Source organism: Elephas maximus, chromosome 17, assembly GCF_024166365.1.
Source record: "Elephas maximus indicus isolate mEleMax1 chromosome 17, mEleMax1 primary haplotype, whole genome shotgun sequence".
In the NCBI taxonomy this organism is placed as follows: domain Eukaryota; kingdom Metazoa; phylum Chordata; class Mammalia; order Proboscidea; family Elephantidae; genus Elephas; species Elephas maximus.
Genome location: NC_064835.1, coordinates 38,247,843 through 38,261,421, shown reverse-complemented (window position 1 = coordinate 38,261,421; position 13,579 = coordinate 38,247,843). Strand labels below are relative to the sequence as shown.

At 40.7% G+C, this 13,579-nt stretch overlaps 1 protein-coding gene across 1 annotated transcript in view; it reads left to right on the top strand.

The window, feature by feature from the left end:
- OPCML (opioid binding protein/cell adhesion molecule like) overlaps positions 1-13,579 on the top strand; it is a 1,635,517-nt gene that overhangs the window by 681,001 nt on the left and 940,937 nt on the right. The gene's annotated exons all lie outside the window — the stretch shown is intronic.

Below are 13,579 nucleotides of genomic sequence, written 5' to 3'. Positions count from 1 at the left end.
TCATAATAATGCTACCTCATATAGACTAGAAATAAGTTTATATATTGAAAGCATTTAGAACAGTTCTTGGCTTATAGAAATCAATATTTGTGGGCTTGTTTCTATTATTATTTTGATTAGGGTAAAGATGGGAATGTAAGTCTGAGTGCTCAGGAGATGTTAGCCGCTTTGGCCTGAATATTGAGAGGAAATAAATTGTGGAGTGTGTGAGTGTGTGTGTGTGTCTAGGAGGAGAAGGAGGACATATTAGTTCTGAGGTTGATCTCTCTCAATTGTATACAAAATATTTTTGACATGCGGAAGCTGAGAACATCTGTTGGGTGTCCCACAAGTGTGAGAAGAACAATTGCTCTGAAGTCAGAAACGAATTGATGTCATGGCAAGAACCAGAGGCTGATGTGAATAATTAACCATCCTAATGAAAGCATTAGTATTTCCCCAATAGATTGATATAGTATCTCTTTCCCTGAGATAGTTGCACAAACTTACCTGAGCTAGCCATCTATCTTGACAAAGTGTCCTTAAGAGAGAGAGAGAAAAAAAAAAAAGCTGGTAGACCTCCTAGTTTTACCCTGAAAATCATGAGAGAAACACTACATCCAGGAAATCATGCACCCATGAAGTGGTCATGCATGGTTTCCAAAACAAAACCCGTTGCCATCAGGTCAGTTCCAACTCATAGCGACCCTATGGAGTAGAGTAGAACTGCCCCATAGGGTTTCCATGGCTGCAATCCTTACGGAAACAGACTGACACATCTTTGTCCCCCAGAGCAGCTGGTAGATTCAAACAGCCAACCTTTCAGTTAGGAGCGGAACGATTAACCACTGCACCACCAGGGCTTCTCCTGCGTGTTAGGAGATGGTAATAAGGACTCCAAAGCAAGTCGTTACTGAGCTTTGTCTTGTAATGCTTTACGAGGTTACTTTCTCAGCACATTCCTCGAGCACATGGTGTGCTAGATACTTGGGTCTCCCCAATTCACTTGGAAACCAGTGATAATTTTCATTAAATATAAGAACACTCCGTGGGTGGAAGTAATGTGACCATTGCAGGAAGACACTGGAGGAGCAGGATAGGACGGTGTATCAGTCAGGATTAAGCCCGAGGAGCAGAGTCAGTAGGAGGTATATAGGTATATAAATAGATTTATTACAAGGAGTGGTTTACCCAGTTGCAGGATTTGGCTAAGCAGGTGTGAAGTCCTTAGGGCAGGTAATCAGAAAGGAAAGATCACAAACAGGCTAGAATCCCACAGGCATGAGCTGAAGCATGTTGTCCAAAGCTGACAGTAAAGAAGGAAGAACAGGGGGAAGGAGAGCAGACACAGGGGCTGTTGGAGTTTCTTCCTCAGGGAAAGTGAAGCTCTCTTTTTAAAAGTCTTCCTACTGATAAGGTCAGGGCCACACAGGATAATCTCCCCTTTGATTAACTTAAAGTCAACTGATTAGGGAATTTAGCTACATTTCAAAATCCCTGCATAGAGCCACATATATTATCGTTTGATTGAATGAGAAGGTATGTGTATGCTACGAACTGACCTCTGCTTCCCTTCTATACTCCAAGTCTCCTGAGAAAATATCTCCTGTTAATCTCCTTGGCCAGACACACACTTGATAGGAAATGAATGGGGACCCTGGTTGCACTGTGGTTAAAAGCTTGGCTGCTAACCAAAAGGCCAGCAGTTCGAATCCACCAGCTGCTCCTCGGAAACCCTATGGGACAATTCTACTCTGTCCTACCACATCACTATGAGTGGGAATCAACTTGACGGCAACAGATTTGGTAGTTCAGGCTCACCAAACTGACATATCAAAAACCCATCACAGTTCGAGAGTAAAGGGCAAGAATGAGCAGGCTTTCAGGGGGACTTTTGCTTGCATGTGGTCAAGCTGGGAGCAGATTAAATTATAAGACTGCTAAATATATTTTTATTTGTTTTAAATTTATTTTTATTTGTTGTTGTTTTTGTTAAGAATATACACAGACCATACACTAACTCAACAATTTCTACGTGTACAATTCAGTGACATTGATTATATTCTTCAAGAGATGCAATCATTCTCACCCTCCGTTTCAAACTGTTCCTCCCTCATTAGCATAAACTCAGAGTCCCCTAAGTTTCCTATCTAGTCTTTTGAGTTACTGTTTTCAATTTGCTCCCGTATAAATAGTTCTTAAAAGAGCACAATGCTAAAGGCAGACATTCTTTACTAGTTAAGCTAAACTATTGTTTGGTTTTAAGAAGACTTCAGGGGATATTTTTGGTTTAAGTTTTAAAGACTACCACAGGGCTATATTTTCATAGTTTTATCTAGCCTCTGTTGCTCCAGAAAATCTGAATTCCGTGAGAATTTGAAATTCTGCTCTGCATTTTCTCCATTTTAGCCAGGATTCTTCTATAGAATCTTTGATCAAAATGTTCAGTAATGGTAGCTGGGCACAATCCAGTTCTTCTGGTCTCATAGCAAAGGAGGCAGTTGTTCATGGAGGCAATTACTAATACCTTCCATTTCCTCATCCTATTTCTGACCCTCCTTCCTTCTCTGTTGTTCCAGGTGAATAGACATCAATTGTTGCACCTTAAATGGCCACTTGTAAGCTTTTAAGACCCCAGGCACTATGCACTGAACCAGAAGGTAGAACAGAAGCCCTAAACGTGAAAGTAGGCCAATTAACTGGGATATCTTATGAAAACATGACCCTAAACCTCCATACCAAGAAACCATATCCCATGTTTGGTTTGACATGAGCAGCCTCAGCAGCTTCTAAGACCGCTATATTTACTATAGTTTACACACACGGTATTTTGGTGGTATCACCACCTTACGTTTAGATCTATTTCATAGTCTCCAAGTGTTTCCATGCTTGGGTGGGAAAAAAAGTTAAGTGCTTGGCTACTAGTCAGAACGTTGGTGATTCCAGTCTACCCAGGGGCACCTCAGAAGACAGCCTCGGTGATCTGCTTCTAAAAGGTCACAGCCTTGAGAACCCAATGGAGGAACTCTGCACATATAGAGTTGCCATGAGTTGGAATTGACTTGACAGCAACTAACGACAACAACAATAAGCATTTGCATGTCCACATCCATGTCTGTTTCTTTTCATTTTCTTTGAGTTTTACACACACTTTAAAATAGGTGCAGTAAGCAGCACTCGTCCTCATTTCGCAGTGAAAATCACTGAGGGCCAGAGAAGTTAACCCACTTGCTGAAGGCCACAGTTTATGTGTCATAAGCCAGACATGTCTGGGTGTTCTCACTCTGAGTGCAGGGCTCATTCCACTGCCCTAGGCTGCACAGAACGAGCCATAGCTGGCAGTGTCCAGACCACTGCCTCCCTTGGTAGAACTTTCAGTTGCCAATCCATCTTCTAAAGTAATTAGAAAGTGGTCTAAAGAGATTATATCCAAATGATGGCTACGAAGAAGTCCCACATACCTTACTCTATGGAATTGATGTCATCTTGGAAAATTGAAAATCACCAAAAAAAAAAAAAAAAAAAAAAATCCAATTTTATACTCACAGGAAGCTCAGTATTCAAAGGAAAGCTATAAATTGTAAGCTCCATGAGGGCAGGGTTTCTGTCTGTGTTGTTCACTGTTGTATCCATTCTCCTGAGACTAGAGTCTGACACAGCAGGTTATAAATAACTATATATAAAAATCAATGTTTCATGTTTAAATGGGAAACATCTATCTGTTATTGTATTTCATAAAAGAAGTACATCTAAACTTGCAGACATAATGGGTTTATTATCCATACTAGTTTACCTGCCACTTTATGGTCAAAATGGGCAGTATGCATGCTGGTCATTCCCGAGAAACACATTCTAAACATTTCCAAAAAGCCAGGACCTAGAGCAATCCACAGAAAGAGTTCCATAGTCTAATCTTGAACGAGAGTGTCCCTCTGGGGTATAACAGCAAAGCGTCTTATATCAGCTGTATCGCCTAGTGCTTTATAATTCCTTGTTCTGGGGAATATTGCGGTAGAAATGATAAGCCTGTAAGAAAAATGATTTTTTTTTTTCCAAATAAGTAAATGCCACAGACAAATGGGGACTTTCATTTTTTCTCAAGGCAACACAGTCACAAGATGAATTAACCTGCAATAAAGTGAGAAGTGCTCTTTATCCAGTGGGCACTTGCTGTCCATTTAGAGTGTGTAGCTTCCGGCTGTAAGTGGTACATATTGGCTGCATTCTTTTATGTAATTTTAGAAATCTTGTGTGACATTGCAAATGCTTCTTATGATGTATAGTTTAGCGATTAAGAAAATGTCCTTGGAAGTCACTCAGTATGAGTTTGAAATTTAATTTCAACTTTTATCAGTTGATTAAGCTAATTTACTTCTCTATGTCTCAGTTTCTTCTCTGATAAAATGGGGGTAATAATAGTATTTGCCTCAGAGGGTTGTTGTAAGAATTAAAATGAATGAATTATGTAAAACACCTAGAACATGCCTGACTTAGAGGAAGTTCTCAGTATTAGTATTGTGGTTATTACCTTTTATTGAATCAGCAGACAATTTTGTTTGGTGACGAAATTGTCTTAACCTCTTTCAAAAACCTGGGGCCTCAAGCATTGTAAGAATGTTGGGGGTGGGGGATAGGCAGCTACGACCTTGGCTTTAGTCCACCAAGCCTGCCTAGGTTTCTGAACAAGGACAGATAAAGCAGGAACCTCCCACCAGCCCTCTATCACACTGTAGAAATTGAGCTCCTCTGATTCTCAGAGGAAGCTTGGCTAGTATCTCCCAGGGGATTCTTCACACTCAGAATTCAGACAAATTGCGGCTTTTTTAATTAACAGAGCACCAACAACTCTGTTATCAATCTTCTCATGAATCTATTTTCTCTCTAATCCCTTCTCTCCTTCACTCCCTGTCTGCCTAAGAGCTGTAATCTTTCAAGATGCTGCCTGAGGGGCGGGGGTGGGGGAAGCAACCTTAGAGCTACCTTACTGAAGCTCAGAGCCAGGGATGAATGGCCCTGATAAAGGGCAGCACTCACCCTACTCCCTGTTAGGGCTGCCGGAGCCTCCCCACCCAGACCCCAACTGCAGCACGTGGGCTGCGTGTCATCCACAGACTGAGTGTTATTAAAGAGCCAGCAGAATCCCCTTGACAGAAACAAGTGAAGGAAGCATTCAGGAATGTATTCCAAATACCCCATTAATTTAAGTTTAATAGGACAGTTATTGAATAATAAATAACAACCGAATCAAGGAAACATATTTATCAAGGACTTATGCCCAGATAATGTGATCGTGGGTACACCAGTTGAAACACCGTAGCATAAATACCTGTAGCTTTGCAAAGAGCCCCTCATTGATGGTGAGAATACGCTCAGAGGAACATTCAGGGCTCTATCTTGTCCGTCAGCCCTCCAGGGTTCCTCCTAGAAGTGCCATGTTTTCTTCAGGCTGAGACAGCCACTTTTTGCTGAGAAGTTGGACACATTTCAAAGCTGGGCCAAGTGGAGCTGTAATCAGGCTTTGTTCTACTTAGTGTTTTCCGGGAGGCCTGTATTATGGAAATGTAAGATATGATCCCATTGGCTCAATCGCCATTTCAGATCTGACCTACAGCTCTGTTTAGAACATTCTCAGTTTCTAGAAAACAGCTTCTTCCCAGTTCCATTCCCAGCAGGGAATTTTAAAATGGCTTTTGGATAAGAAGAAAAAAAAAAAAAAACTCCAGTTAAAAATATCCCCTTCTCCTCTCCTGCTCCTAACTTATTAGAACAACACCTAAGGCAGCAGGGTGTCATCTGCAGTTCTATTTGTGATGGGTCTGGAAGAGTTGATATGTTTATAAATATTTACATCTGAGAGAAGACTGCTTTATGTAGTTTTTTTTTTTTTAATTCTGTTATCTCCTATTGTGGCACTAAAATGCTGTAGGCCATAGTATGTGTAGAGGAAAGAATGCAAAGAAAAAGGAAGAGTGGACCCTGTGTAGGCATCCCAAAGCCTAAATCGTACAGACTCCAAACGTCTAGCTAGCGAGTACTAGGGAGAGGAGCAAGAATGAGCTGTGAGCTAGTAGGAGCCTAGAGCTATGGTAACTTCCTCCCGATTTCTCTTCATATGATGCATATGACACTTTCTGATGTTAGGTGACAAGTTTCCTGGCTTTGAAATCTATTAGCAGAGGATAAGGGGAGGGATGCTATGGCTCTTTCATGCAAGAGAAGAGTTTAAGAAGGAGAAGACCAAGTGCTCTGAGCATCTGGCAGGAAGAACATTAGATATGATGAGGTTCTTTTGTGGACTAGCTATTCTGCAAATTCAATGATCACTCATTTTCAGGTCATCAAATGTAGATTACTGCTTCTTACTTGTCTCCCCATATACACTTCCTCTTCCCAAATAAGCATTTACATATTTAGAGAATTATCTAAGGCATCAACCTGGTGCAAAGTGAGTATGATGTCCTTCACTTAGTTGCCCCAGGAAGCCTAAATAAGTCACTTGGGAACACACAGCAAGTTGAGAATTAAAGGGGGCACTGATTCTCCTACCCATCTTCAGGTCAGCCCTCAGGCTGCCATCTTCATAGTATGACACATGGAAAATCTTTGGCTAAGTGTCAGATCCTGGGACAGCAGGGAACAGGAATGTCTTCCATTTACATAAGCCCCTTTTTGTGGGAGCATCCTGCAGCCTGGTGTGTTAGAAGAGTAACAGCCCAGTGGCTGTCAGGGTTTGGCTCACCTCTAACTTGGTCATAGGCAGCCATCTAAAGCAGGTGACTATTGAACCATTAAAAAATAACACTGCCATTACTGTGCTCTAATTTGCAAGTAACTTTTAAAAGAAACCTTCTTCTTGGCAGGCTGTCTAACCATTATGAAGCTGTCTACCAGTAGGCAGTCTTGTGCACATCTCTCAGCTAATTTAGAAAAGTCTAAAGTAAACATCTCTAACATCCTAGAGGATGCAGACACCACTGAATGAGTTGTACGTTACTCAGTAAACGTGGTGCAGGAGATGGGTAATGCTTCTGATATAGGAAGTGGGAAGATGATGGCAGAGACTCACTCACAGGGCATAGCCTTCTCCCTGGGAGGCTTTGTTGTGCCTTGGCCAAGCCATGGGACCCTAACTCATTATCTCTGAGCATGTATTTTACCACAAGTTACCAGTTGTCGTCTAGTCGATTCTGACTCCTGATGACCCCACGTGTGTCACAGTAGAACTGTGTGCCATAGGGTTTTGAAGAACTGATTTTTGAGAAGTAGATAACCAGGCCTTTCTTCCAAGATGCCTTTGGGTGGATTCAAAGCATTCAGTTAGCAACCAAGTGCGTTAACTGTTTGCATCACCCAGGGACTCCGCCATCTATTTGAATTTGCCATGTCCTCGTTTTTTTTTTTTTTTTTTTTTTTTCCCTCTCAAATGACCTTGCTGCCTCCCTGAGCAAATTCTAGTTACTTTGTTTCAGGGATCCAGCCCAGAAGCCGCTGTATTTTAGGACAGAATGACCTAAGTCTTCAGGCCTGTCCCGTTAAAATAGGTGGGTCCTTTGTTCATTTAACAAACACTTATTACATGCAGGCTTGAATAGAGTTGTAAACAGGACCAGAGGAACACAAAAAAACCCCTGAGGCCATTTCCCTGGTACTTGAAGAATTCAGAAGACAAAAATGCATAAGTGTGAAATGACATGAAATTAATCAGAAATCACCCTCTAAGCAGGTACAAAATAACAGAGCACAGACTTGATGAAGTCATTTGCTTCAGGGGTCCCCAAGTGCACACAGAACCAAGTGTGCTGGTGAGGGGCAGTGATTAACCATTGTAAGCTGGAGTACTGGACTAGAGGGTGCTGACCAGCTCTTGAACTGTAGCAAAAATTTCTCTTAAAGACAATGTATGTGGATTCAGGAAAATTTGTTTATGCTTGTGTTTACAACAGGTGGGGAAGCACTGAGGGAGCAGAGGTTTCTTTTCAGATCATCGCCCAGATGACCATTAGATCAGAGATTCGTGGCTGGTCATCAGTTTCTTGTTTTTAAATGAGAGAATTATTTCTAATGTCCTCTGACTCACTATTGTTCCATGATTTTGTGACTATTATTTTCCTTTGATTTTAAAGTCTCGTGATGCCATACTATCCTGTTACAGGATGGATTTTAAGACCACACACTTCAAATTAGCCTGTCTGGGTTCAAAGCTTTGCTAGCTCTGTGAAGTTGTACAACTTACTTAACCTCTCTGGGTCTCAGTTCCTTCATCTGTAAAATAAGGATAACAATAACCCCTGTTTCTTACAACAGGCTAGCCTGTTTCCCCTCCTCCCAATTTAAACTTTCTCCTTGACGATCGTATCTGCCCACATGTTCTTAGCTTTCCCCCCAGGCTAAAAGGTTCCCCATATTTATCTCCAGACAGTGGTGTGCCCACCCACTTGGGAAACATAGATGTATGCATCCCTTCATAACTCCACATTCAATGACAACCCTATGGGAGCTTAAAATTGAACACGGTGGGAGTACATACACCATAGAAATCAGGGGCTTACCCCTTCTTTCAGAAAACTGTTTGTTACACAGTTACAGCACACCTCTGCCTCTAGCATACTTCTCTGCCCCTCCAGACCCATATATTCAATTGCCTAAAGGATGTGTCTACTAGGTGCTCTATAGATGCTCATACTCAATATGTTTAGTACTAATGGGATTATTTTCCCCCAAATCTGCTCCTCCTCTGATCCCCGTTTTAGAAAATGGAACCCAGTTGCTTGTCTAGAAACCTGGATGTTATGACGGCCATTCTTTCTCCCTTATTTTCCACAACCAATCAACCAATCAGCCAACAATCCAACCATCCCATTGGAAAAAAATATATGTGTATATATATATATGTATGTATATATACACGTGAGTGTGTGTGTGTGTGTGTCTTAGTCATCTAGTGCTGCTATAACAGAAATACTATAAGTGGATGGCTTTAACAAAGAGAAATTTATTTTCTCAGGCTACAAGTCCAAATTCAGGGCGTCAACTCCAGGGGAAGGCTTTCTCTCTCTTCAGCTTTGGAGGAAGGTCCTTGCCATCAATTTTCTCCTGGTTGAGGGGCTTCTCAGCACAGGGACCCTGGGTCTAAAAGATGCACCGTTCTCCTGGCTCTTGTTTCTTGGTGCTATGATGTCCCCATGTCTCTCTGGTTAAGACAAAATCTAATCTTGTAAATTGAATCCTACCTCATTAACATAATTACCACTAATCCCATCTCATTTAACATCATAAATGTAAGGTTTACAGTACATAACAAAATCACATCAGATGATGACAAAATGGTGGGCAATCACACAATTGTCCTAGCCAAGTTGACAGGTATTTTTGAGGGACACAATTCAATCCATGATGATATGTATACATACATTTAACAAAGACAAGACAACTGCTGTCAAGTCTGACTAATGGTGACCCTACATGTGTCAGAGGAGAACTGGGATCCATAGGGTTTTCAACGCCAGATATTTCAGAAGTAGACCATCAGGCCTTTACTCTTGAGGAGCTCTGGGTGGACTCAAACTGCCAACCTTTTGGTTACCAGCTGAGTGTGTTAACCATTTGCACCACCCAGGAACTCCATATATATATATATATATATATATATATGCATATATATAGTTGTTGTTAGTTGCTGCCCAATCAATTCTGACTCATGGCAACCCCATGAGGAAAGAGTAGAAATGGGCTCCAGAGGGCTTTCAAGGCTGTGAACTTTCAGAAGCAGATCACCAGACCTGTCTTCCCAGGTGCCTCCAGGTGAGTTCGAACAGTCAAATTTTCAGTTAGTAGTCAATTGCTTAACCGTTTGCACCACCCAGGGACTTCCCTTATATGTATGTGTAAATGCATATACATACATGCACACCCACATACATGCACATATATAAAAAAAATTTTTTTTCATATATACATGGATATAAATGTAGACATAGACACAGATATTTCTCCCTCTTCACTCTCTCTACACTGACCCTACCCTATTTCAGGACAATATTATTTATGGCCGGAATTGGCAACATCATTTATTGCCAGGACTTATCTCCTTACCTCCCAGCTAACTATCTGCAATCATTATTACCACCCTCGGCAGCTAGTGTGATTTTTTTTTTAATTGGCAATTCAACAATTTTTACATGTACAATTCAGTAACATTGATTACAATCTTCATGTTGTGAAACCATTGCCACTATCTTTTTCTGACTTATTCCACCACCATTAAAATAAACTCAGAGCCCCCTAAAAAGTAACTCTCCCTTTCCCCTTCCTTCCTACCCCTGGTAACCACTAATAAGCTTTGGTTTCTGTGTATTTACCTATTTCACATAAGTGAGATCATACAGTATTTGTTCTTTTGCAACTGAATTTTTTCTCTCAGCATGTTTTTAAGGTTTATCCATGTTTTTGTGTATATCAGGACTTTATTTCTCTTTATGGCCAAGTAATACTTCATTGTATGTATGTAGCACATTTATCCATTCACCTGTTGATGAATTTTCAGGTTGTTTCCACCTTTTGGCTATTGTGAATCATGTTGCAATGAACGTTGGTATATAGGTTTCTGTTTGTATTCCTGCTTTCAGACCTTTGGGTGGCTACCCAGGACGGTGATTGATGGATCATATGGTGTTTTATGTTCAACTTTTTCAGGAACCACCAAACTGTTTTCCACAGCAACTGTACCATTTTGTATTCCCACAGCAATGGATGAGGGTTCCAATTTCACCACATACTCACCAACACCTGTTGTTTTCAGTTTTTTAACTCATAGCCATTCTAACAGGTGAGTTGGTATATCATTTTAGTTTTGATTTGTGTCACCCTAATGGCTATTAGGAAACCTTGGTGGTATAATGGTTAAGTGCTACAGCTGCTAACCAAAGGGTCAGCAGTTCAAATCTGCCAGGCACTCCCTGGAAACTCTATGGGGCAGTTCTACCCTGTCCTATAGGGTCGCTATGAGTTGGAATGGATTCGACAGCAACAGGTTTGGTTTCTTTGTTTTTTAATGGCTATTAACAAAGAGCATCTTTTCATGTATTCGACTGGCCAATTCTATATTCTCTGTTCATACCCTTTGCCCATTTTTTGATTGGGTTGCTTGTCTTTTTGTTGTTAAGTTGTAGAATTTTTTTCCTATATATTTTGTATGTTAGTCCCTAATCTGTCCTACTCGATGGCAATATTTTATAGGATATATGGTTCCCCACAAAAATTCTCCCAATCTGTGTCTCTTCACCTTTTTTTATAAAGTCCTTTCATGTACAAAACTGTTTTTTTATGAGTTCCCATTTATTTATTCTGTCATTTGCTGCTAGTGCTTTTGGTGTCACATCTGATAATCCATTGTTAAAAATTAGGTCCTCTCCATACCTTTATGTTTTCTTCTAAAACTTTTATGGTTTTAATTTTCATATTTAGGTCCTTAATCCATTTTGAATCAGCCTTCCTGTATGGTGTGAGGCATGGATCCTGCTTCATTTTTTTTTCTTTCATGTGGAAATCCAATTTTCCTAGCACCATTTATTAAAGAGACTCTTCTTTCCCCATTGAATGGACTTAGCACTCTTATCAAACATCAGTTGACTTTATAAGTTCAGGTTTACTTCTGGATTCTCAGTTCTATTCCATTGATGTATATGTTTATCATTATACCAGTAACAGGCTGTTTGGATTTATTGTAGCTTTATAGCATATTTTGAAATCAAGAAGTGTGAATCTTTCTACTTTACTCTTTTTCTTCAAAATTGCTTTAGCTATTCAGGGTTCCTTGCCCTCCCACATAAATTTGAGGATTAATGTAATGTTTTAAAATTGTGCTGCTAAGCCTGTCATTCCCCTGCTTATTTCCTTCCCGAGGGAATAATTTAAAACAACAAAATCTCTGTATCGTAGCGTATAATCCCTTGCATTACCTGGCCATTGCCTGTCTCATTTCTTGTGGTATTTCTATATGCATGCTTTGCACCTGAACTCAGCATATGTTGTCAGCTTCCACCTCAAGCAGGAGGGTGCAAATGAGTGCACACCTGTACGTGCATGTTCATACCCACCTGCATGCATTCAACTGCACACACATAAACCCTCTTCATTTGGCCTACTTCTACTTGTCCTTCTGAATGCAGCTTAGACTTGCCTTCCTTGGGGAAATCTTTCCCGATCCTCTTCATGTTACAGCAAGATCTTGGACCTCTCCAGCATAGCATTCAATACGCTACTCCAATGTCTATTCGCATGTCTGTACTTCCCATGGATGCTTGCTGAGAACACTAATTGTCTGTTGTGTACCCACCCACCAGTCCAGAGTCTGATGCCTGTTATGTGACCAATAAGTGTTTATTCATTAATTGAATGAATGAATGCAGATACAAACCAATGAATTCACTCTTAAATATACTCCTTTTTATTTAAAGTCTTGACTGCTTTGCAATTATTTGAGATCTATCTGTTAAGAACAATTTTATATGAACATTATTCTTCTGTCCCTCTTTTTCCTTCTCTATCGTAATGCGCAAACAACCACACACAATCACTCACAATCGAGAGCATCAATGAATGGGTAGGAAAACACAATTTCGTTTGTCAGAATGCATATTGTCAATCTACACACCAGTACTATAGACTGTAGGCACAGACCTCTGAAAGCAATATCAAGATGAAGCTGGAAATCTATTTTCCTGGGTATGTACAGCTGACACCATATACTTTGCGGAACAGCAGGAGGTTCACGAAGAAGACAGAGAGGAAAGGCTGGTTAATTTAGGAGCTGAGGAGCACAGGGGCATGGCAAGGTAGAGGCCTTGGTTAGCCCAGTTCCTTTAAAGTAGGAGGTAATGAGAAGAAATGACTCCTAAAGGATGAGTTGGTGGGGTTTCATATGTGTATTCTCACAATCAGTTCCAGGGAAAATATAGTCAGGTTTCAACTCAAAATAGGATGTCTCTAACAGCCAGAACAGGAAACTGCACCTGGACCCCACACCTCCAGCTGGGCTCTCTCCACTTCTTGCATCCTCCTTCGTAATAAAGATTCTCGAACAGGAAGAGAGCTGATGATGTAGAATATGAAAGGAAATCCATTTGGGGTTTGCTGTAGCCCTCTTGGCCATGCAGGGGTTCGGACTTTTTTGTGTTGGGCAAGTCGAGAGAGTGGCTGAGGAAACGTGGAGAGTATTGTCACAGAGGAAAGGGAGGGTGTCTGGAAACGCTTTACAGGAGGCCTTTCTGTCTGCAGCCCCACTTGGGAGACACCTTCTTTTCACTCTGAATCTCATCCCCTAATTTTCTCCCTTGATAATTAAATTACAGAAACAGGTTGATGCCAAAAACAGAGGGGGTGTCTTCAATGTTTTCAAAATTAATTTATTTCTGCAACAGAAATATGATTTGGCTATACTGAGACTTTTTACTTAACCGAGTAGCTAAGGATTCTGGTGTTAACCTCAGCGTTTAAAGGTGCACTCTGATACGTTTGGAAACTGCCAAGGTCTAACCATTTGACTGTGAAGAATTTAACAACAGAGTTAGTCTTGAGCAAAATACAGTAGTACAAAGGAAAC